This window comes from Bidens hawaiensis, unplaced genomic scaffold (assembly GCF_021521415.1).
Source record: "Bidens hawaiensis isolate Kalapana, Puna unplaced genomic scaffold, B.hawaiensis_p1.1 tig00020020_1, whole genome shotgun sequence".
Classification (NCBI taxonomy): domain Eukaryota; kingdom Viridiplantae; phylum Streptophyta; class Magnoliopsida; order Asterales; family Asteraceae; genus Bidens; species Bidens hawaiensis.
Window position 1 is genome coordinate 3,893 of NW_027493039.1, and position 24,318 is coordinate 28,210.

Here is a 24,318-nt window from a genome sequence, read left to right on the forward strand (position 1 = left end):
CACTCTGGCCAGATTATGTTATTTTAACCGGTCTCACGTTTGGCTTTAGAGTTTGGCTTGGGCATTCCTCATGTAAACAATACCGCCGACTGTCACTTGACCGTCGTTGTGCCACCACAAGAGCATAACTCTCTGAAGTAACACTCGATATGACAAAATCTCGTGTGAGCTCTGGATTCGAACTGACAACCTATGTACAAGACCTAGTTTAAATCCTTAATTGTCAATACACCAAAAAGTGACACCAATGGGATTCTAACTTGGGTTTTCAACGGATAACTCAAACCTCCTACCACAAGTTTTCGATGATATGAGTAGCTTTTTGTTTAATTAAACATAAAAAACTAGTATACCCAATATATACAACAGAGTTTCGATCGCAATATTAAACCGGATTGAAGACACAATTTGATAATCAATTATGACGCTAAGTTTACCACCACATGTCCTATTGTCCTCATCTCTGGCCAACATCACATTTAATCTAAACCGAAATTGGTAACACTAGCTTAACAAAGATATTTTTATAAATTTTCTGGACACATATATTTGTATTTACATGCATTTTCGTAGACAATAAACATTTAAGCTCTCATTGTTATATACAAAAGTCACATGATACATTTCCATACTTATAAAAAAAACCACATTTAATACATAACCATTTTAAATACATAGCTATAAACATTTATACGTTTAATCACAACAAATTGGACACCTTACAAGTCCATTTTCGTTGCAATCGGGACATCTTTGAAACCCACAATCGCTTTCTTCAACATCTTCATACTCACCAGAGTTTACTTGGTAATAAACTTTACAACTACCTGAACACGTCTCGCATGGTAAAAACCTTATATCCCCACAAGCCTCACAACCTCCTCCGCCAACACCACCGTCACCGACACAATCATCCACCATTTCACAACCTTCTAACACCTTATCTAGCTGATATTCATCATGAAATTTTCTAATTTCATCAGCACCACCTATGTATTTCTTCCCCACAAACACCTTTGGCAACCCTCCTCCATTATATCCATCACTTAATAACTCTTTAAGTTCGTCCTTGAATCCCGAGTGCATAGATACATCGCGTTCATCGACTCGAACACCTGAGTTTTTTAAAATCACTCGAACATGACAACAATCTTCATATGTCTTTCTAATTCCCCTTAAGCTTGTAAAGTATAAAATCAACTTGTCTTTTGTGCGTGATACGTTTTCATTTTCATCGGCTTGTGACGATTTCTCTGCATGATCATGTTCTTCCTTGGTCAAATCCGGCTTTACGTTAGCCTTGCTTGGAATATGATCAAAACTTGAGGCTGTAGACATGCCATTCGCGTTTGAATCTGACGGCAATACGGGTTGAGCAGAGCTTGAATCATCCAAACCCTCCATTAATTCCCAAGTGTTAATCATCTCGGGCTCACCCTGAGGCGTCAAAAGAGGCGTTTTCGGGATGACTTTATTAGTCTTTTCATGAATCATTTTAGACCATGTCTTGGCTTCTATCACCCCACTGCAAAATCTTCACTTTTCTTCTGATTGGGCTTGGTGTCGGATTCGACGAGAAGGTAACCGAGCGTCGTGGAGGTGAGTGCGACGACGCTGGAATCTCGCGGAGGAGAGGGGTTCGGGACAGAAGAATAGCTCTTCCGTACCGGAGAGTATTGAGATTGACAGTTCCGGCATACTGATTCTTTTGATGATGTGCAACCCATTGCGCTTGAAAATAAATAAAAAGTACGTAGGGTTTTAATAAAGATTATTAATTAACGTGCCCCTATGAATGAGCTGGTTAATGATGAAAAGGTGGTAGGGAGTTAAATAATATTATCTGGAGTTGATGGTTTTAGAGACACAGGTCATGTGTTGAAGAGAGAAACGAAGCTTCTGCTACTCAAAACCCTAGAAGAAATTTGTATGATCGAAGACAGTGCGGTGGCTTGTGAGAGAGGAAAGAGAGAAGGTAATGAAAATTGAACAAGAGGAGGATTGTGTGTTTTATAGTCCCTACCGAAGGTTTAATAGTAATCTGAAAGCAAAGATGAATGCTCAATTGCATGGAGTTTTGTTATTTAATTAATTTTTTCTTAGGTCAAGGTCATTTGTGTAAACTAATTACATGTATTTTTCTAGAGTTAATGGTCATTTTCGTCCTTGTGGTTTGCTACTTTTGCCACTTCAGTCCAAAGTTTGAAATTTTATCAGTTTAGTTCTTATAGTTTTAAATATTAGCCAATTACGTCTCATCCGTCTAACGGCATCCAACTATGCTGTTAGTTTCAGGGTATTTTTGTCTTTCTCCTTTTTATTCTGACTTAATGGTCATTTTAATCCATGTGGTTTGATACTATTGCCACTTCAGTCCAAAGTTTGAAAATTTGTAAATTTAATATTCTGTTTAATTTAGTTTTTTTGTGTCAATAACCCTGAAGAGCATAATCCAAGCCCTAAACCATCGAGCAACCTCCAATACGGGTATGCATTTACTATATTGACAACAGTAATCATACCCCCTCGTATTTAGTTTATAGACATTTCCTAAACTCTGCCTATGGTGGAATTCAATGGTAAGTGGTCAAGGTAATTCCCTGAAACCGAATTATACAAAAAAAAAAAAACTGAAAATCGTTTATTTGATTAATGTATAATAGTTGATTTCACCCAGATTTTCGTTACGATATGTTAATCTCTAAACCCTAACTATTATGCAATCATCAAAGAAACTATTTTTAGCTTTTTTTGTAAAATTCGGTTTCAGTGAATTGCTTTGACCACTTTACTATTGAATTCCATCATGGGGGGAGAGTTTAGGAACCGTCTAGAAACTAAATACGAGGGAAGGGAGTATGATTACTGTTGTCGACAGAGTAAATGCATACATGTTTTGGTTGATGCTTGATGGTTTTGGGCTTGGATTATGCTTTTCAGGGTTATAGGAAAAAAAACTGAATTAAATATAAAATTAAATTGACAAATTTTACAAACTTTGGACTGAAGTGGCAAAAGTATCAAACCATAAGGACGAAAACGACCATTAACTCAAAATAAAAAGGAGAAAGACAAAAATACCCTTAAACTAACGGCATAGTTGGATGCCGTTAGACGGATGAGACGTAATTGGCTAATATTTAAAACTTTGAGGACTAAGTTGACAAAATTTCAAACTTTGGACTGAATTGACGAAAGTAGCAAACCACATGGACGAAAATGCCATTAACTTATTTTTCTATTTTAAAAAATAACGTAGGTTTTGTTTTTTTAGAATATGTTAGAATTAAAAATATGATTCAAAAACTATTATATTTGGTTGAGAAATTAATGAAATTATAATACCATGCTCTTTTTCTGTAACATCCCGAAATTTCCATGAATAATATTAAATATTAATTACGTCGGAAGAATTAATTTGAGTTAGTAGAATAATAATATAATAATAAAGATAAAAGGATGGTATGCTAAATAAGATGGAATTAATTATGGACTTAAAATGAAGATGGACCTAAGATCCATAGGCTTAGGGAGTATAAATACCCCTTAAATCTTAAATCCTTTCCATCTCCATCATTCTACACCTAAGCCTACACCACCAAAAACACACACTTTATCCAAACACTCTCTACTATATTTTATCCAACGATCCGAGACCAACTGAAGATAAAAAAAATCATTTATCTCAGCTGACCAATAATTTAGAACCTGACACTACAGCCCCAGGATACCAAACGAGCCGTTTGAACCTAGATCTAGCTTTATTCGGGTGTTTAATAAACCAAAAACGAGCTTAATGGCCACCTTAGCTCATATTTGAACACTCCGAAGCTACCTGGGTCATAAACAATCAAAATCCGTCCAACCATGGTGGTTAACGGTGGCTGACGGCGCCGGAATTGAAGAAAAACTCAAAAAACACGAAATAAGAAAGCTGAACTAAACATAGGGCGTATAAGTTTATGCGTTGTATAAGTATGGACCGTATAAGTAGGTATATGATGTGTAAGTATGTGCAGCGCATATGTACAATGTAGCGTGTATGTATATGTAACGTGTGAATGTACAAGGTCTGAAGAAGCTTGCATCCAAAGACGATGGTTGAGGGAGACACATGGCATGATCTGAAGAAGCTTGCATCCAAAGAAGAATTGTCATGATGTTTTGATACAATATTTTATGTTATGTTTTAAAGACTAGATTTGAATGTTTTGTAATGAATTGTTGACTTTTATTATTCCCGCGAAAGTTTTAATTAACTTTTGTATTTAGAATTGTGTTTATGAGTAAATCCAAGGACAATGTAAGGCACCGGAAACATGGCCTTACATTATCTGTTAGCGTCATAGTCACTACAATGACCAGAACGATCAACATCTCGACGCATCACCTCCAAAGTCACCGGGATTATTGCCGCGACCTCATTTCCAACATTGTAACATACACCACCACTATGTGATGATCTTGCTGGCAAAAACGATGGTTGTGACGACTTACGACACAGAGGGCTGACGGTGTACAAGGTCGGCCTGTGGGCCAGCAAAAACAAGTTAAGGCTTTAGACCCATAATTAATGTATCAAAGTTCAAAAAAACCATTATATATAGATATATTATAATTGATAAATTAAATTCAAAGTTGTGTATTATTGTGGTGGTAGACTTGTTGTTACTAAAGTATAGTTCATGAGTTGGTTGTTACTAAAGTATAGGTCATGAATTCAAAACCTGTAATAAACAATTTTTTTTCTTAACAATATTTTTTCTTTAAAAAGCCACAAAATTTTATTTTGATTTAGACCTCCATATTCATTGAGCCGCCCCTGACAATATAAATGATAGAGAAAAGGGTGGTGTCTAAGGTGCAGATAATAATGATGAAGGCTGGGGCAACAACAATGTGAGGCCGTATTGGAAAGGCTAAGTCTGATAGATGTAATAACGATGATAAATTTCCATTCCTTTGTACTTATTTTGTGATGCATATGGAAAGGCCCCACTCATCACCTATATAAAATGTGTTGTTTATTTTAAAATTTATTTTTGGCTTTCGTTAGTGTTTTTATAATAGACCTCTTAATATAGAGGAAGAAAAAACATTAGATATTTTAGAGATAAAAAAAGAATAGGAAGAAAGATAGAAAGAGCGTGTGTACTTGCAAGGAAAAATCAAGCATGGATAAAAATTAATTATTGTAAAAGTCGGATTCCAAGACCTTGAATAGCCGATTCCAAGGTTCTCGGACATTCACCTTGGAGAGTGTTCCCAAATCAGCCACTATAACTCGCCACGGTCCAACCCGGTCAAAAGGAGGTCCAACTCGGTGTACTCGAAGATACTCGATGTACTCGGTCAACGCCCGCTTTTGACTTTTTTTAGTAATTCTCTTATAGGTAACACCACCGCCACAAAACCTTAACTCCCTCTCAAGTCTCAACACCGTTCACATTCATTCAACCCCCACCACAACCATCAAACTCCAACCACCAATGTCGTTCAGATCTACAATAGGATTCGTAAACTTCAGGTTTGTTTATTCATCTATTTTTGCGATCGTGATGTGTCCTTACTCCTTAATCCTTCTCATTCCTTAATAATTCGTGATGTGTTTGATGGTTTTAAATTCATTAGGAATGAAATTGATTAGTTATTTAGTTTAGGCTCTTATTTTTAGTTAGTTACTGACTTATTGTTATTGTTCGATTAGATTTAGATTTTATAGTATTAGACTAGTATATGACAAATTGCAATTGCAACTTGCAAACATAGATTTGTTTATTGTTTTGGACTTCTGGTTCGCTTTTGTTCCTGTTTTAACTTTTAAACACGATGAATTGTTGATTTGTTTCAAGTTGTTAGTTGTTAGTTGTTACTATATTATTTATTTTGTTTCTATAATTCTATTTTGAAACCAAACTTGTGTGTTATTTTGCTAGTTATGTCATCAACTACACCATCTACTACATCAACCGCAACTCAAGAGAAACTTAAACGAAAATCAAATGATCCTGGATAGGAATATGCAATCTTGTTGGATCCTAATAACAAAGATAAAGTGAGATGTAGTTTGTGCAACAAAGATATGTCCGAAGGAATCAATAGACTAAAATATCACGTTGCACAGATGACGGGATATAACAACGGGGATTTTTAATTTATTACTTTGTAACTGTTACCCGATCCATTCCTATGTTCGGGTTATTCAATCAATAAAATGTAACAACCTACGTTTTGATAATAATAAATAAAGAGGATTGTGTTTATTTAAAAGTGTGTTAATATTTAATTAAGTTAACTAATATGAAAGAGTGTGGGCTTGGTTAATGAAAGATGGAATAAGAGAGGGTCATGGGCCTTGGGTCCATGGGCTTGAGAGAGTATAAATATTCCTTAAACCTCCCTAAAACCCTAAAATCTCTCATTCTTATCCACTAGTCTCTTTACACACCCAAAAACACACACAAACACTCTCAACCATTCGGCCGAGATCCAAGATCCAAGAACCAAGCTTATATTTTGATAGATCTTTAGCTAAGCAAGCAAGAACAAGTCCGTAGCGTATGTTGAAGCTAATCCGTAGCCTATAAAACGTAAAATGGTACGTGCTTTACGTACAAAGGTGTGTTTTTAAGAACGGTTTGCCCTAAGACTTGGTACTAAGGCAAATCGGGTATTTTTATACGATAAAAATATATACTTGATGTTAAAAGTGGACTTAATGAACCCGTAAGTAGGAACGGTTCATGTAAAAACCCTAGATCTAGTGTAAACGGGTTTGAAATCAATAAAGGTTTAATCTTTATTGTCAAACGAGCTAGATCTTGGCCGAGGGATGAAATAGAAATGTTTAAATGATTAAATAATGGTGAATATAGCAATGGGAGTTAATATACGTAATAATATTAGCAACAACATGCTACAGTAAGAGTATTCGAATGAAAAATGTGTTCGAATGAAAAATTATTTGAATGAGAGGTATTCGAATAAAAGGAAAGAATGAAAATAAAAGAAGGAAAGAAAGAGGAAAAAGCTGCAGACCATTCTAATAGTAAGTCCATTCAAATAGAAAGTCTATTCAAATAGAATCTGTCATTCGAATGGGAAGACTATTCGAATAGAAAGTCCATTCGAATGGAAAGACCATTCGAATATAAAGTCCATTCGAATAGAAACTGCCATTCGAATACAATGTCCATTCGAATAGAATCTGCCATTCGAATAGAAAGACCATTCGAATAGAAAGTCCATTCGAATAGAATCTACCATTCAAATAAAAAGTCCATTCGAATAGAATCTGTCATTCGATTAGAACGGAGAATTCGATTAGATTAATCCATACTTAGAATTTTCTGATGAACTTTTTAGATTAATCCAGATTAACCCCAGCCAGGGGCTCTGCCCTGTGGACCTCGCCAGGGTCTGGCGCCCCTAGAACCCTGCTGTTAGGGGCGCTGCCCCCAGACCCCCATAGCTAGGAGTTATAATAACTTAAAAGTACAATATAATCAGAAACAGTAATTGATATATGTTTAACAGCTAGCCGTGCACACCTAAAGAAATGGATTACCATTAACTTCGAACGTAACCGCATTCAAGTGAGTTTCTAGCCCCACTTACTTGTTATGTTTTCGGGGTTGTGTGCATACTCGACGTGTTTAGTTAATACACTTACCCTAAGTGGTAAGTGTATGATATGTGAAAGTTGTGATGTTGTATGTATATGAATGTTCTATGAATGAAATTAAAGGTAAAAGAATTAAACGTAAACAAGTATAGGTATGTGGATTCATGTATGGTTATGGTATGGTTGTATGGATAGTCGACGAACAAGGGAACCGGACCCTAATAATATTCGAGGTAAGAGGGAACCAGACTCTTGTAAGGCCGGTTATCGGTGCCCTACGTTGTACGTTGGATTTACTCATAAACGCAGTCCTAAATATTAGAGTTAATTAAAACTTTCGCGGAATATATAACTTTCATTAAACATTACATATAACTTCAAAAACATGTCTTAACAAACATCCTTGTCTTTCAAATTAAACATAAATAAAGATAAAACATCTTGAGTCTTCAGATGCCAGACTCTTATTCTTCTGCCATGTGCCCCGCTCAAGCCAGCTGCCTCATTCTACTCACCTCCGTGCATACTAAAAGTCAGCTACGCTGATTGAGTTCTAGTTAATCATACATCATATAATACATTTACTTACCTTCAATTACGCATCCGAAGATACATAATAATTACTTTACTCATTTACTTTCATTACATAATTTCATACATACATTTATACTTTATTATTTTCATACTATATAATTAATTACTGTCCTTTCTATCTCAGATATTATTAGGGTCTGATCCCTCTTCCTTTGTCTATCTCAGATATTAGTAGGGTCTGATCCCTTTCTTGTCTATCTTAGATATTAGTAGGGTTTGGTCCCTCTTTGATTCTCTATCTCAGATATTATTAGGGTCTGATCCCTTTCTTCTCTATCTCAGATATTATTAGGGTCTGATTCTTACTTCTTCATCTTCGTACATTCTGTCTTTACATACCCGTAACATACATATACATTGTTTACTCATTCATACATATTCATATGTTTTACATATATATATCATACACATTCATCTATTACATACATACCTCCCTTGTCGATGCGTGCAATATCCGAATATCGTTCACGTACTGAAAAGCTTTCATTTACATTCAAGACATACATAATTTAACATATAAATCATACATGGCATACACTTACTATTTAAGGTAAGTCTATTAACTATCACGTCGAGTATGCACACAGCCCCGAAAACATAACAAGGAAATGGGGCTAGAAACTCACCTGAATGCGGTTACGTTCACCGTTAATAGTTATTCCTTTCTTGAGCGGTGCACGGCTAACTGTATAATAATAATAGGTATCAGTTAACTATTACTATTCATATCGTATATTTTATCTTAATATAACCCACAACGAACGGGGGTCCGGGGGCAGCGGGGTTCTAGGGACGGCAGCCCCTAGCGGGGTCCAAGGGGCAGAGCCCCTGGCTAGGGTTAAGCTGCTAGGTCAGCTTGAAAATTTTTATTTTCATTAATTGTGTTAACACATTTTCCATTAGGATTTTAAATTATTTTTTAATTCACTAGCTCAATCTCTATAACGAATTAAGCCTAATTCGTTAACTAATTCGTTACTTTCATAATCTAGTTCGTTAACTGATTCGTCATCTGATCATCATCTGATTCGTCATTCCAATTCGTTATCTGGACAATACCTGATTCGTTACCTTATTCTTAACGAATTGGAGAGTAATGAATCACCTGATTCGTTATTTGGTTCGCTGTCTAGTTCGTTGTTTGGGCATAACGAATGGGTAAACTGATTCATTGGTTGGACATAACGAATTGGCGAACTGATTCGTTATATTGTCTTAACGAATTGGGTTAATTAATTCGTTACCTTATCCTAACGAATTACACCCATCTTATCCAGACTTTGACTCAGGGTCAAGGTCAAAATTATCAAGAACAGTAAACGGTCAACAGATACTAGATCTGCAATTAAACCTCCAATCCTTAACGAAACATCATGATTTAGGTATCAATGAACTCGGAATTCCAGCGCCTACGAACCCTAACCATTCAATCGTTCAAATATTCGAGTTTATAGGGTGCGATTTTACATATATGCATACAGATTGTTTATCAATCAGTTAACCTATCAAACATTAACCAAATTCAGTAAAATTTGCTGGGTTGGATTCGTTTTTATCATTTACACCTAGATCTAAGATTACTCAAATGGATCCGAACCTAAACAAACAATTTCTAACTATAAACGTACCTTAAACGAGTCGGTTACGAACACGGTCTAGTCTTGGTGTTGTCTTGGTTCGTCTCAACGTTCTAGCACCAAAAAGCTCGGGTTTTCGCCTTCCGATCTTGACTCGGGTTATAGGATAGTGTTTGTGTGTGTTTTTGATGTTGTAGGCTATGGTGTAGAGATAAAAATGGAAAGGTTTAGGGTTTAAGGGGTATTTATACTTCCTTAAGCCCATGGACCTAAGGCCCATTCAAATTTCTTATTTCATCTTCTAAAGTCCAAGCCCACCTTCTAGTAGTTTATTTATTTAAACCGATAACGACACACTATAAAATAAAAGAAATTTATTTTATTATTATAACCAAAAGTAGGATGTTACAACTCTAACAATATTTGAAGCAAGAGGGAACCGTGCCTAATAATATCCGAGGCAAGAGGGAACCGGGCCCTAATAATATTTGAGGAAAGTAGGGCGGAATGCTATTTAAAACGTATGAGTATGTATGAAAGAAAGAATGAAAGTAATAATGAAGGTATATACTTATGTACCAAAGAATGTAAAGCAGGATAAGGATGTAATACATGAACGTATTATATGCTGCCTAATTAACTCGAACTCATTCAGCGTAGCTGACTTTTAGTATGCACGCAGGTGAATAGGCTAAGGCAACTGGTTTGAGCGAAGACACATGGCATTGGACTGAAGAGGCTTTCATCTTTGGAAGAATGTTGTGATGTATCGATATGACTTATCAAATTATGTTTAAAGACAAAAGTTGTTATTTTGGAAAGATTTGAATGATTATGTAATATATGTTTGAAGTTTTATATTCCGTGAAATGTTTTAATTAACTATGATATTTAAAACTGCGTTTATGTGTAAATCTAACACCAAAGTAGGGCACCGGGACCGCGGCCTTACATAAAATACCGCAATTATCGAGTTATTATTATTATTTTATTATTAGTGTTTAATATATTTATTTAATAAGTAAAACAACTTTGATATATATACATTTCTAACCCTCTACCATTCTTTTAACCCCTGATTGTATCCTTATCTAAACTTGAGGGACTTAATCACAAAATATGATATAATAATATTCTTAACCCGTTAACCCTTAACCTAAACCTGCAAACCCATGACTCCTTTTGTATCTTGTACATTAATCTTCGCTCTAAACTAGGAATTGATCTGTGCTTGTTATTCCTCATGCCTAAATCGATCTTAGAGGCGTCTTTAATTTGGTAATCAATATCAAAACGATACGAATTAACATATTATACTAACTGTCATTAACTCATTAGGTTTTATACATCTAGAGGGTATTATAACTCAATTAGTTTGGTCTGCACAATCATACATAGATTGCCAGCAACATCCCTACCTTTAATTGCATTATAGCAGCCATCCGATTCCTGTTCTTGGTCTGCTCCTTGCCGTCTACATATCGTCCAGATTAATCATCTAATTAACATATTTATAGGTGATTGTTCACATGTTGCGGTTCGTCCTTATGCAATCTTCAATAACCCTAAAGTTAATCGGCCAAACGTTTAACGGATTGGTAGATTGGATTTTCTGGGGTTCATATATTGTTTGGGTATTTGTCTGTCTGTTTATAATTTTTGGTTCTTATGATAAAACCAACTGACACCCTAGCCTAGATGGCTAGGGTGTGTGTGTTTAAGACTCTGCTTGGCTGGGGGGGTGGGGGGAGGGCGGGTTCGAGCCATCCCCAGCCCGTTTTTGTCTTTATGTTTGGTAAAATCCATTTAAACTACTATAATAATACTTTTAATCATTTAAATGATACTATAAATATTATAGTAAATCATAATTAATCAGTATTTTTACAAAACCAACATGTTAACTAGTTGTTTTTTTGAGTATTTGTTTGTTAGAACGATATATATGTGTGTGTGTGTGTGTGTGTGTGTGAGTGTGTGTGTGAGAGAGAGAGAGAATATATAATGGTTATAAAAATCGATAAAGGTTTTAATAATAAAGATTTTAATAAAATTTTAATTTAAACTATATAATTAAAATATGTCTTGTTATTGAACATATTAAAATATAGTTATAAATATAAGTATTTTGTAAACAATTATAGTTTATATTAAAATTATTATATACTATTTAAAATATTAATTTTTACGTAATCATTATTCATAATAAACCTTAAATAAATTATTTTAACTCTCAAATACCCGTTCATATCTCAAATCTTTATTAGTTTATTTATTAATTCGTAGTGTTCACCTATATTTACTCTTGCTTAGGATTTGTCTTTGCTTTCTTAGCGAGCGGGACGCATAGTGTTTATTATTCTTATCATATTCATACATGCGCTTATTTGATAAGATGAGTAATTACTCCCATTCTTTTACGTGTTTTCCAAACTTTTGGGGACAATATGCGTACTTACAACATTTACATACTATTAGTATTCACATTAGCAACTACCTTGTGTGCTATTAATTATGTGCCTAACTTTCTACTTGTTAATTTGTTTATTTGAACGCATTCGGAGAGGTCCATCATAATAACATTTAGTAAGATCATACAACCATCGTAGAAGCTAATGCCACTTCGTAAGGCGATGGTTTTACTGACACTTATTATTTTGCTCATTGGGTTAATTGTATACCTCATAGGGACAGTTTGCTTATTTTTTAATATTATATTGTATTGAAGTAACTGGTGTTTTAATAACTCATCCTAGTGTTGACAAAATATATACACATATTTTACACGCATATGCAGATTTTAGGATGAATTGATTGCATTATTGGTGAAGATTTAATGTTGCTTATGTTAGAAGAGTATTATCAAGATACAATACATCAAAAATTAGATTTTCAACTTATTTATCTTTGCTTTAATGAATTGTATTTTGTTATTTGACAATTGTTGGGATTTATTTGAATTTTTAATTTAAATTAATAGATATTGCCACTTTTAAATTATTTCATGATAGTTCCTTGGGAGCTGTGAACAATCAGTTCACGCCCCGGTATTTCCGTCTTTGGTTGGGGTGTGACAGATTGAAATCAGAGCCGAATGTTTAAGGTAGGTCGTTAGTGGTGCCTTAATAACATGCTTAGGAGACCCATACGTACTTATCTACTTGCCTTATGTGTACAAATTATTTGTTTACAGCTTTCCTAGTTAATTATTTAATTATTGATTATTATTGTATTGTCATGCACACACACACACACACACAACTCCGAGGCTATGCCTCAACCTCAAAATGCTTTTCTTAATTAATTTAAATCAAGTAGATTGCCTTTTATGTTTAGGAAATTCCTTAAGAATTCCATAGGGTTGTTTTTAGTCTTTCACCTTAAGGCTAGGTCGTGTGACAAGTCCTGTAGTAACTCGAAAGGGGGAGAGAACTGTGAGTAGGGCCTTGGCAAACCGGTTCTGAGAACCCAAGGTAATAGGCTATTCCTTACCTGCAGGATTAGCTGACCACAACTCTCATATGGCCGACACCCTAGGCTGTAAAATGCGACCGCATTATCGGTTGCAATTTTTTTAGAGTATTTTAATAATTAAGTCTAACCGAGTTTAACAAGTTATAATTAATAATATTACTTATAAGGTGAATATTGATTATAATAATAATTACAGAATTTTAGCGTTGCCTGTATTGTTTTACTTTAGTATGAATGTTTGTCGGTTTATGATTTATAAAATTACAACGTTATATATATTATCTATATAATTATTTAACGAAATTTAGCGAGCGGTTTGGGTTTGTAAAAGTTGATACTTGAGTGAAAATGCTAACGGAAATTAAAAAAACTTTTATTTAATTACAAAACTAAGTTTGTTTATTTTGTATTATTTATAAATATATATAATTTATTATAACTAATAAAAATGATTTTCCAAAAGTTTATAATGGGTTTGCTATGAACCGGGTTCGAACCCGGGTCTCCATGCCCACACAACACATACACAACCACTGGACCAATTTAGTATTGTTGTTAGGAGATGAAAACTGATAATTATAAACAACAAACCCAACTTCATCTTCTTAACATAAACCCTAGGTTCTCAATTCTCCAGATTCGTTTTAGGTTTGATTTATTTGGGTTGGGGGTTTTGTTAGATGAATCAAAACAATGAAAACCCACATATCAATTACCTCTAATGATGCCGGAAAGTGGGTTTGCGACGAGTTGGCTGGAACCGATTATATAAGAACAAATTGATGATATTCGCGAGTTTGTGAGTGTAAAATTATGTTTGTAGCACGTTTAGGTAGAGATTAGGATGCTATTTATAGTTGTAATTGGTTCGTTGGTTGATTATTTTGAGTTACCAAGATTTTAATAAAATTGGACGGTTCCCGATTGATAATCCGGTCGTTGGGGTGTTTATTACGCGTAATTTGTTTTGATTAAGTATAGATAAGATGGTGCAACGGCATTAAATCGTTAATATTTGATTCATATGGAGTTTTGAAGTGTTTTAATGCTCGTCGGAGCTTCTCGCCGTCGCCGGATCGTGCCTCGCCGGAAAAACGTGCCTCGCCGTCGCCGGAGCGTGCGAACAAAATATAATATTATTATATTATATTTTAAATTTTCAGTTATTACTTTAAGTCCGTCAACTTCTTCAATATATATATATATATATATATATATATATATATATAAACTGTTTTTACTTTATTAATCTTTAACCCTTCAACTTTATAACCATATATAACTTAATCGAAACTTGGTATATTTTATTATCTTGGGATTGTTTACGTTTTATGGTCGAATAGTTCTACACCTTGATTATTTTATAAAGTTTTATAGCTCGGAGATTCGTTAGTAGAACCAAACAAATAGAAAATGAACGGATAGTAGCTATAAATCGTTGTAATTAATATTAAATGACAAACGACAAATATGAATACATTGAAATGACACAACGTGTCGGTTTAACGAATAGAAATACGAATATGAATAAAAATTGACAAATGTCATAACATTCCCTACTTTTGAGAATTTCTTCCCGAAATTAAGTATAAGAATCCGTAACAAAAAGATGAGGATACTTTGTTCGCATTTGATCTTCTTGTTCGTAAGTGAATTCAGCGCCACGCTTGGATTCCCAACGAACCTTTACCAAAGGTATACGGCTACGTTTTGTTTCCTTGTCTTTGCGATCCATGATTTCCACCGGTTTCTCGACAAGATGCATCCTTTCGTCGATGCGCACCTCGTAGAGTGGTATGTGGAGATTTCCCTCAGCAAGACATTTTTTCAGATTTGAAACATGAAATGTCGGATGAACGTTAGAAAGCTCTTGAGGAAGTTCGAGTGTGTAAGCAACACTAACAACATGAGCAAGAATATTGAAAGGTCCAATGAAACGAGGAGATAGTTTGCCTTTCTTGTCAAAACGAACAACACCTTTCCAAGGGGATACCTTGAGAAGGACACGGTCACCAACATTAAACTCGAGAGGTCGTCGTCGATTATCGGCGTAACTCTTTTGACGACTACGAGCGGTTAAGAGGTTTTGTCGGATTTGAGCAATAAGATCAGTGGTCACCTGAACAAGTTTCGGACCGGTGATTTGGGTTTCACCAATTTCACTCCAACAAATAGGTGATCGACATTTGCGACCATTGAGTGCTTGGAACGAAGCCATACCGATACTCGAATGAAAACTATTATTGTATGAGAACTCAATCAAGTGAAGATGAGAATCCCAGTTTCCACCGAAATCTATAAAACATGACCTAAGCATGTCTTCGTGCGTTTGAATAGTGCACTCGGATTGCCCATTGGTTTAAGGATGATAGGCGGTGCTAAGATCCAATCGAGTTCCCAACGCCTTTTGAAGCGATGACTAGAAATGAGAAGTAAAACGACTATCACGATCGGAAATGATACACAAAGGTATACCATGACGACAAACAATACGCTGAACATAAATGAGCAGATTTAGTCAAATGGTCAACTATAACCAAATACCGTCGTGACGGTTTCGAGTAGTGGGGAGTTTGAACACAATATCCATAGAGATATCCTCCCATTTCCAAACAGGGATGTGTGGTTGAACGAGCAAACCAGATGGTCGTTGGTGCTCGGCCTTAACTTTAACGCAAGTAAGGCATTTTCCCACCTACAACGCGATGTCTTTCTTCAAACCGGGCCACCAAAATGTGGTCCGTAGATCAAAGTACATCTTATCTGCACCGGGACGAATGGAATATCGAGACTTATGAGCTTCGTCCATGATGAATGTGAGAATATTGTCACGATTAGGAACCCACAGACGATTGAGGTAATACAACAAACCATCGCGCTTAGTTTCAAGTTGATTCTCGACACCACAGGACATTTCATCGTACATACTACGATTGTGGTAATACAAAAAACCATCGCGCTATAACTTTACCTCGTTGCATAAGGACACAACCGAGGCCTTGATTGGAAGCATCGCAATAGACAAAAAAAATCCTCATTACCGTCGGGGAGTGCAAGGATCGGTGCATCGCAAAGCATGATCTTAAGAGTTTAAAAGGCTTCGTCTTGCTTTGGCCCCCATACATAAGGTTTATCCTTGTGAGTTAATGAGGTTAGGGGCAAAGCAACCTTGGAAAAATTAAGAATGAAGCGACGATAGTAACCCGCAAGACCCTAGAAATGAACGAACTTCGGTAGGAGTGGTTGGAGTTTTTCAATTCTTAACGGCTTCAATTTTGGCTAGGTCAACATGGATACCCTTTTCGTTTACTATATGCCCGAAGAACGTAATTTCTTTCAACCAGAACTCGCACTTTGAAAACTTAGCATAAAGTTGTTCCTTCCTTAAGAGATCAAGGACGGAATGAAGATGTTTCTCCTGCTCGGCTTTGTACATGGAATAAATAAGAATGTCATCAATAAAAACAATTACGAATTTATCCTAATAAGGTTTGCATACGTGGTTCATGAGATCCATAAACACCGCGGGTGCATTGGTTAGCCCAAATGGCATAACCATAAATTTGTAATGCCCATAACGAGTCCGAAAAGCGGTTTTGGGTATGTCATCTTCATGCACGCGTAGTTGATGATAACCCGAACGAAGATCAATCTTTGAAAAGCATGAGGCTCCTTGGAGTTGATCAAAAAGATCGTCAATACGAGGCAAAGGATAATGATTTTTGATTGTGAGCTTGTTGAGCTCGCGGTAATCGATGCACATATGGAAAGATCCATCTTTCTTCTTGACGAAAAGCACGGGTGCGCCCCAAGGAGATGAACTAGGGCGAAAGAACCCTTTGATCGAAAGTTCTTGGTGTTGATTACACAACTCAGGCATCTCAGAAGGAGAAAGACGATAGGGAGCCCTAGCAATCAGGGTTGCACCAGGCATGAGATCGATTTGAAATTCAACTTCACGAGTAGGAGGAAGTTCAGAAACATCGTCGGGAAACACTTCAGGATACTCGCGAACAACAGGAATGTCCTCAATTTTTCGTTCCTTTTTTTCCACCACATGGGCTACGAATGCAACATACTTCTTGCATAAGTACATTTGGGCTTGAAAACAAGTGATAGAATTTAGACTCAATGGAGAAGGCTTTTCACCAGAGACACGCAGAATTTGACCATCGGCAAGCGGAATATGAATGAATTTCTCAAAGCAAAGAATTTCAGCACGATGAACAGATAACCAGTCCATGCCTAATATGATGTAAAAACTTCCCAATTGCATAGGAATAAGATCGATTAAGAACTTATGGCCATTTAGATTTAATGTGCAATTTCGAATAACCGAGTCAATTGTTACAGATTTACCATTAGCTACATCAACAGAATACGAGTTCTTATGCCTAGATCGAGGTTTAGCAAGTAAAGACTCAAATTCAAAAGACACAAAGCTCCTATCGGCACCGGTATCAAATAAAATGGTTGCAAGGTGGTAATTTACGTGGAACGTACCGTTCATCACATCGCCGTTTTGCTGAGCTTGATTAGAGTTTATCATAAAAGCACGCCCATGATTGTCTTGAGGATCTTGAGCAACTTAAACATTTTGACCACCTTGTGGTGCAAGAGCTTGAATGGTTGGATGGTGCTGAACTTGAGCTTGGTTAGCCAACAATAGTGGAACTTGAAGCTGATAAGCTGGTTGGGTTTGACAAGTTTGCATTTGATATAGCGGAGCTGGAGCTAGCTGAAGCGAGTTCATAGTTGTGAGTCATGGACACGCGTTGCGAAAGTGGTTAGGATCACCACAATGGTAGCAAGCTCGCACTTGAATTATGGGTTGAACATAGGGCACGGGACGGGGGTTGGGTGGAGCAAACCTTGGGAAGCAATTGTTGCAATTGTGACCTCCCAACAAGTGGCACTAAGGTGTCCAAAACGGTTGCAACGACTGTATTGACGGCATGCCATACTAGCTGAATGATGTTGTTGGCAACTGTTACACAATGGGTGAGGTCCGTTGTAGGGTTTCCTGAGTGGTGGGGCAAAGTTGGGTTGGGTTGCAGTTTGTTGAGTTAGCGCGTAATTCTTGCGCTTCCTATGGTTTGAGGAATGAGAAGGCTTGGATGGCTCGGGTTTCGACTCTTTGGGTTTGGTAGAGGGTTTATCAGCAGGTTTCTTCGATCCCATCAATGTCAAAGTCTCGGCTTTAACATGATTATCAGTTAAAGTTAAAGTAAAGACACTTGTAGCAAAGCGGGTTCGCTTGTCATCGGGACACTAAATGTGGAGGAATTTGCTCTCCATTTTTTCGTACCACTAAAGTAGGGCAGTGGCACCTTCGGTGCCGTCAAAATCTGGGGGTTTGGTACTAGTGAAAGTCTTAAACAAACAGTGAGATGGTTTAGGCTCGCTTGAAGCAGAGGCGTTACTAGCAGAAAGATTCTGGTGAATTTAGGTCATCATGTCGGTAAGGACCACAACGAGTTGTTTGGTGATCTGAGCGGTCAACATGCGACTAGAGGCTCCAGAAGAACGAAGCTTGTTGAAACGGAGAGACATTCTGCGAACAATGGTGACGAAAATCGTGAGTCTCGGAATAGGGTGTGGTATAAAAATCCTTGTTAAAGTTTGCTTTAAAAAGAATAAATAAATAAACATAAATAAATAAAAATCATAACAAAGGTAATAAATCTTGTGTGAAACTTTAAAGTTTTCATGAACCACCATGGACTTTTATTTTCCAAACATAAAAGAAACTCGAAATCAAATCGAACCGAAAGCTAGGAATTCGTGTACAGACTCCTAGTTAAAAAACATTGTAAAATATAGAGGAGTGCAACCATATTCTTTTCACAAAGAGAACATGGTCACTTTTGAAAACTTAAAGTTGTGATTCATATGGCGTTGAAAGTGGTATGATTTGGCTTAATAGAGTTCATGCTCTTTCCTAACTCTCCAGGTAAGCAACCGGGTCCCGCGTCTGATTAGGATTTATACGCATTTCTTATCCTTAGGTTTCAATAACCTTGGTGTCAAGAGTTTCGGAAAACAGGCACGCCCCTCTTACAGTTTACTACATACCCGCCATATAGAACCATCTTTAAGAAGAATAAATATTGGAAAACCACAATAAAAAAATCAATAATTGAGAATGATGGAAAAATCTTTGTTTTTTTAGACATAAGCCTTGGACTTGTGTGTGCTTTGTATACATGAGGCGTAAATGAATAAAATATTAAGCAAGTGCATTGAACGATCAGATAAGCCCCCCATAATTTTCTAATCAAGTAACCTAAACAATTAAGCAAATAAACTATAACTAACTAGAACACTACATCTAATGTCCTATCTTATAGTCACAGATCTGATACCAATATGTAACACCCCGGCTTTAGCGTAATACGCCCGGGTGTGATGTACATATTGCCTAAAACACATGTTACACTATTAAGTGACAATAATATCATTAATTCATTCAAAACCCAAGTGCACAAGTTGTTCAATAAAACAAATACATAGGAAAGAAATAAAGCACATGAATTCGTAGTTTATTATTGAAATAACCTAACTTCTAGTGACTTCATCCGTTTCATCCTCTAATAATGGTACCTATAACATATATATATATATATATATATATAAAATAATGTCAACTAACTTAATAGTTGGTGAGTTCACACAGTTTAAATATTAAATAAAAACCATACAATTCCCTGAAAACTTGTGGAAAGCACATAAGGGTTCTTTACACTCGAATCAATGGTCCTGAGTGTAAAGAATAAATGAAGGTCTTTTCCAGGTGGGATTGTGCACCAACGTACTCAGATCGGAGTCCCTTTTCCGCTAGAAACAATGGTCCATGAGTGCAAAGGGGGGCGCATGATCATACTTATCGAAGAAATCCACGCACGTAATAATTAAGCAAGTAACAAGTAAACACACAAGTCCGTGATGTGAATTGTAGTTTAATAAATAAAATAAATTGCATTTTTGATAGGATATATATGCTATCCCCAAAATAGTTAAAAGGGTAAAAAGGGGTGTGAGAAACTCACATTTGACATTGGATGATAACTTGAAAGTAATATAATAAGCGCGTTATATGAAACCGAACGATCGAATCTCACGAGCTAAAATAATAAAAACACAAGAATTACTAACTAGTTTTATTGAAAATAAAGGGTTGGTTTTAAGGTTCATGCATTATTATTTATATATACTTTTACCCATTTTAGAGTATTTTAATAATTAAGTCTAACGGATTTTAACAAGTTAGTATTAATAATATTACCTAAAAGGTGAATATTGATTATAATAATATTTACGGAATTTTAGCGTTACCGGTATTGTTTTATTTTAAGTATGAATGTTTGTCGGTTTAGGATTTATAAAATTACAACGTTATATATATTATCTATATAATTATCTAACGAGATTTAACGAGCGGTTTGGGTTTGTAAAAGTTGATACTTGAGCAAAAATGCTAACGGAAATTAAACAACTTTTATTTAATTGCAAAAACTAAGCTTGTTTATTTTGTATGATTTATAAACATATATATAATTTATTATAACTAATAAAAATGATTTTTCAAAAATATAAAATGGGTTTGACCCGGTTTCGAACCCAGGTCTCCATGCCCACACAACACATACACAACCACTGGACCAATTTAGTATCGTTGTTAGGAGATGGAAATTTATAATTATAAACAACAAACCCAACTTCATATTTTTCAAATAAACCCTAGGTTCTCAATTCTCCAGATTCGTTTTAGGTTTGATTAATTTGGGTTGGGGGATTTGTTAGACAGATCAAAACAATGAAAACCCACCTATCAATTACCTCTAATGATGCCGGAAAGTGGGTTAACGAAGAGTTGGCCGGAACCGATTATATAAGAACAAATTGATGATATTCGAAGAGTTTCTGTGTGTAAAATTATGTTTGTAGCACGTTTAGGATGCTATTTATAGTTGTAATTGGTCCATTGGTTGAGTTTCGAGTTATTGAGATTTTAATAAAATTCGATTTTTCCGGGTTGACAATTCGGCCGTTGGGGTGTTTATTACGCGTAATTGGTTTTGATTAAGTTTTAATATGATGGTGCAACGGTATTAAATCGTTAATATTTGATTAATATGGCGTTTTGGTGTGTTTTAATGCTCGCCGGAGCTTCTCGCCGTCGCCGGATTGTGCCTCGCCGGAAAAACATAGAAGGGAAGGGGTGGGGTGGGGTAGGGGGGGGGGGGGCTTAGGGTTTATTAATAATATTATATTATATTTTAAATTTCCAATTTTTACTTTAAGTCCCTCAACTTCTTATATATATATATATAAACTGTTTTTACTTTATTAATCTTTAACCCTTCAACTTTATAACCATATATAACTTAATCGAAACTTGGGATATTTTATTATCTTATGATTGTTTACGTTTTATGCTCGAAGAGTTCTACACCTTCATTATTTTATAAACTTTTATAGCTCGGAGATTCGTTAGTTGAACCAAACAAATAGGAAATGAACGAATAGTAGGTATAAATCGTTGTAATTTATATTAAATGATAAACAACAAATATGAATACATTGAAATGACATACGGGTCGGTTTAACGAATACGAATAAAAATTGATAAATGTCACATCCAACTACTCATATTTTTATCTCAGTTCGTTATTTAGTTGGTACATTTAAGATGCATGTAACGCTCATGGGCCATCCAACTCTCTTGCATTGATAATTCGTTATATAGAGTTAAAATGTCATGTAACGCTGATGAGCAGTCCAAGTCAGTTATTTTTATTCGTTAGTTAGTTAGTTAGGCCATTCAAACTGCCATAGAAAGTTCATGGGAGGCCAACACAAAAATTATGTTTTGTTAGTTTCTTATAAAGTTAACTTAGTCATATAAATTTTAGCTTTTAAACTGACCTCATCTCCTCATCTAGATATCTCACATTAATCACATTTATTACGACATCTCATAATTATTTACACAATTTACCCCTTTTCTTACAATCTTTTACCTTTTACCTTTATTCCTCATTGAATATGTTCACTATGAAACCACCTTCGTCACCAACTCTCATATGGTTCTCATAACCGCCGTCTAGCTGCTAGGATCACCAAAGAGTTTGCTGCTGCTATGCCCACTATTATAGCCCAAATCCAAAGCCTCAACTCGAATGCTTTTTCTACATCTGCTTCTCCGAACAACTTCAAATTTAGGAACTTCTTGAGTACCAAACCTACCTCGTTTCGTGGTAAAGAAAATGCCATCAGACTTCTGCAATGGTTCGAGAAGATGGAGAATGTGTTTATCCATTGTGAATATCCGGACACCAAACGGACTAAGTTCGCCTTGAGTGTTTTCGAAGATAGACCTATCACTTGGTGGAATGCTTTCAAAGCTAACCAAGGAACTGAGTTGGCTGTGGCCATGCCTTGGGACGATCTCAAGGAGGCCATGAAGAAAGAGTTTTTCCCCGAACATGAACTGCAAATGCTTGAAATCGAATTTTGGGGGCTCAAGCAAATTGGTGGGGATAACTCCACCTATTCCAACCGCTTTCGTGAGCTTAGCTGCATCGTACCCCACCTTGTAACCCCCAAGAACCGTGGCATTCGGAAATACATTCATGGTTTACCAACTGTTTTTCGAGATGTTGTCGTGAGTCGTAACCCATTAATCATCGGTGAGGCAATAGACCTAGCTGCTTCCCTCACCGACGATCATGTTAGGGATGGAACCTTGTCCAGAAAGGATTCCAAGCCTAATCCGACAAGACCAAAACCGACTCATCCATTGATGCTAAAGATGAACCCAAACATGCTTACAAAATAACAACAATCACCGCAACAACAGCCATAACAACAAGCGTAAGGCTAATCACTAAAATTTTGCCGTTAACCAACCCAATGACCAACCTCCACCTAACCCAACGACCAAGAGCCTACGTTGGAACTCATCCTCTATGTGCTAAATGTAGACGTCATCACCCTGCTCAATCCCCTTGTCGACTGTGCACCCAATGCAACCGTTATGGCCACCTTGCTAGTACTTGTCATGCCCCGCCTAATGCACAAGCCGTCCCACAACAATCTACCCCTCATGCTCAACCCAGTGTTCGTAATACTCGTGCTTGCTACCATTATGGAGATCGAAATCACCTTCGTAATATGTGCCCTTAACTTATCCATGCTCATCAAGCTCAAGCTATAACTGCACCCTACTACATTACCCATGCTCATAAAGTTCAAACCCATCAACCCCATGTTCTCCAAGCTTTTCTCGTCAATCAAGATCATCCTTACTTAACCCAAACTTATCAAATTCCATACTCGCAAGTTCAAGTTTACAAATCATACTCTAATCAAGCCCCAATCGTGTAACCCCTTCAAGCTCAGCCCATTCAAGCTATTCCAAGTCAATCTACCTCGAATTCTCAAAATCTTATGAATTCAACTCATCATGGTGCTTCAAGTCAAACCAATTAAGCTACTTTAGGACTCTGAAGACTTTTGCTGATTTTCTCATTCTATCATAATTTTATTTTGTCTTTTAACAATTATGGCTTGTAATGACTTTTTATGGCATTGAATTATTTCAATTTGAACTACTTATCTTTTGTATATCTTATCTCATGAATAAAGTTTATTTTATAAAGTGAATTGTTATTATAGAATACTCATATCTTATTTTCTTATTCTGTTTCTTCACAACCCATTTTGTTAATCTCAACTATTGGTGAGTTATTCATTTACAAATCTCAAGATTTATACTTTTATGTAAAATATGTTTTAGAAATTTCATTGTTTCATTTAAATCCACTACAATTTTCGGAAATGTATTATACATTGGTGATTTTCTAGTTCTATAGTTAAAACTTCTTAAAACTTTTATTATCTAAAAATTATATCCATCAAATGTTTTGTAACCCACACGATAGGACGAGTTATGTGGACAATCCGATAGTCTAAGTAATTAATGGTTGACACGTAATGACCCAATTCCTTGCATGGAAATCATAATATGATCAATTGTGTATTATA

General features: G+C 35.9%; 1 pseudogene; it reads right to left on the minus strand.

The window, feature by feature from the left end:
* Positions 1 to 696: 696 nt before the first annotated feature.
* LOC143559672 (uncharacterized protein At5g39865 pseudogene) lies at positions 697 to 1,995 on the minus strand (annotated as a pseudogene).
* Positions 1,996 to 24,318: the final 22,323 nt, after the last annotated feature.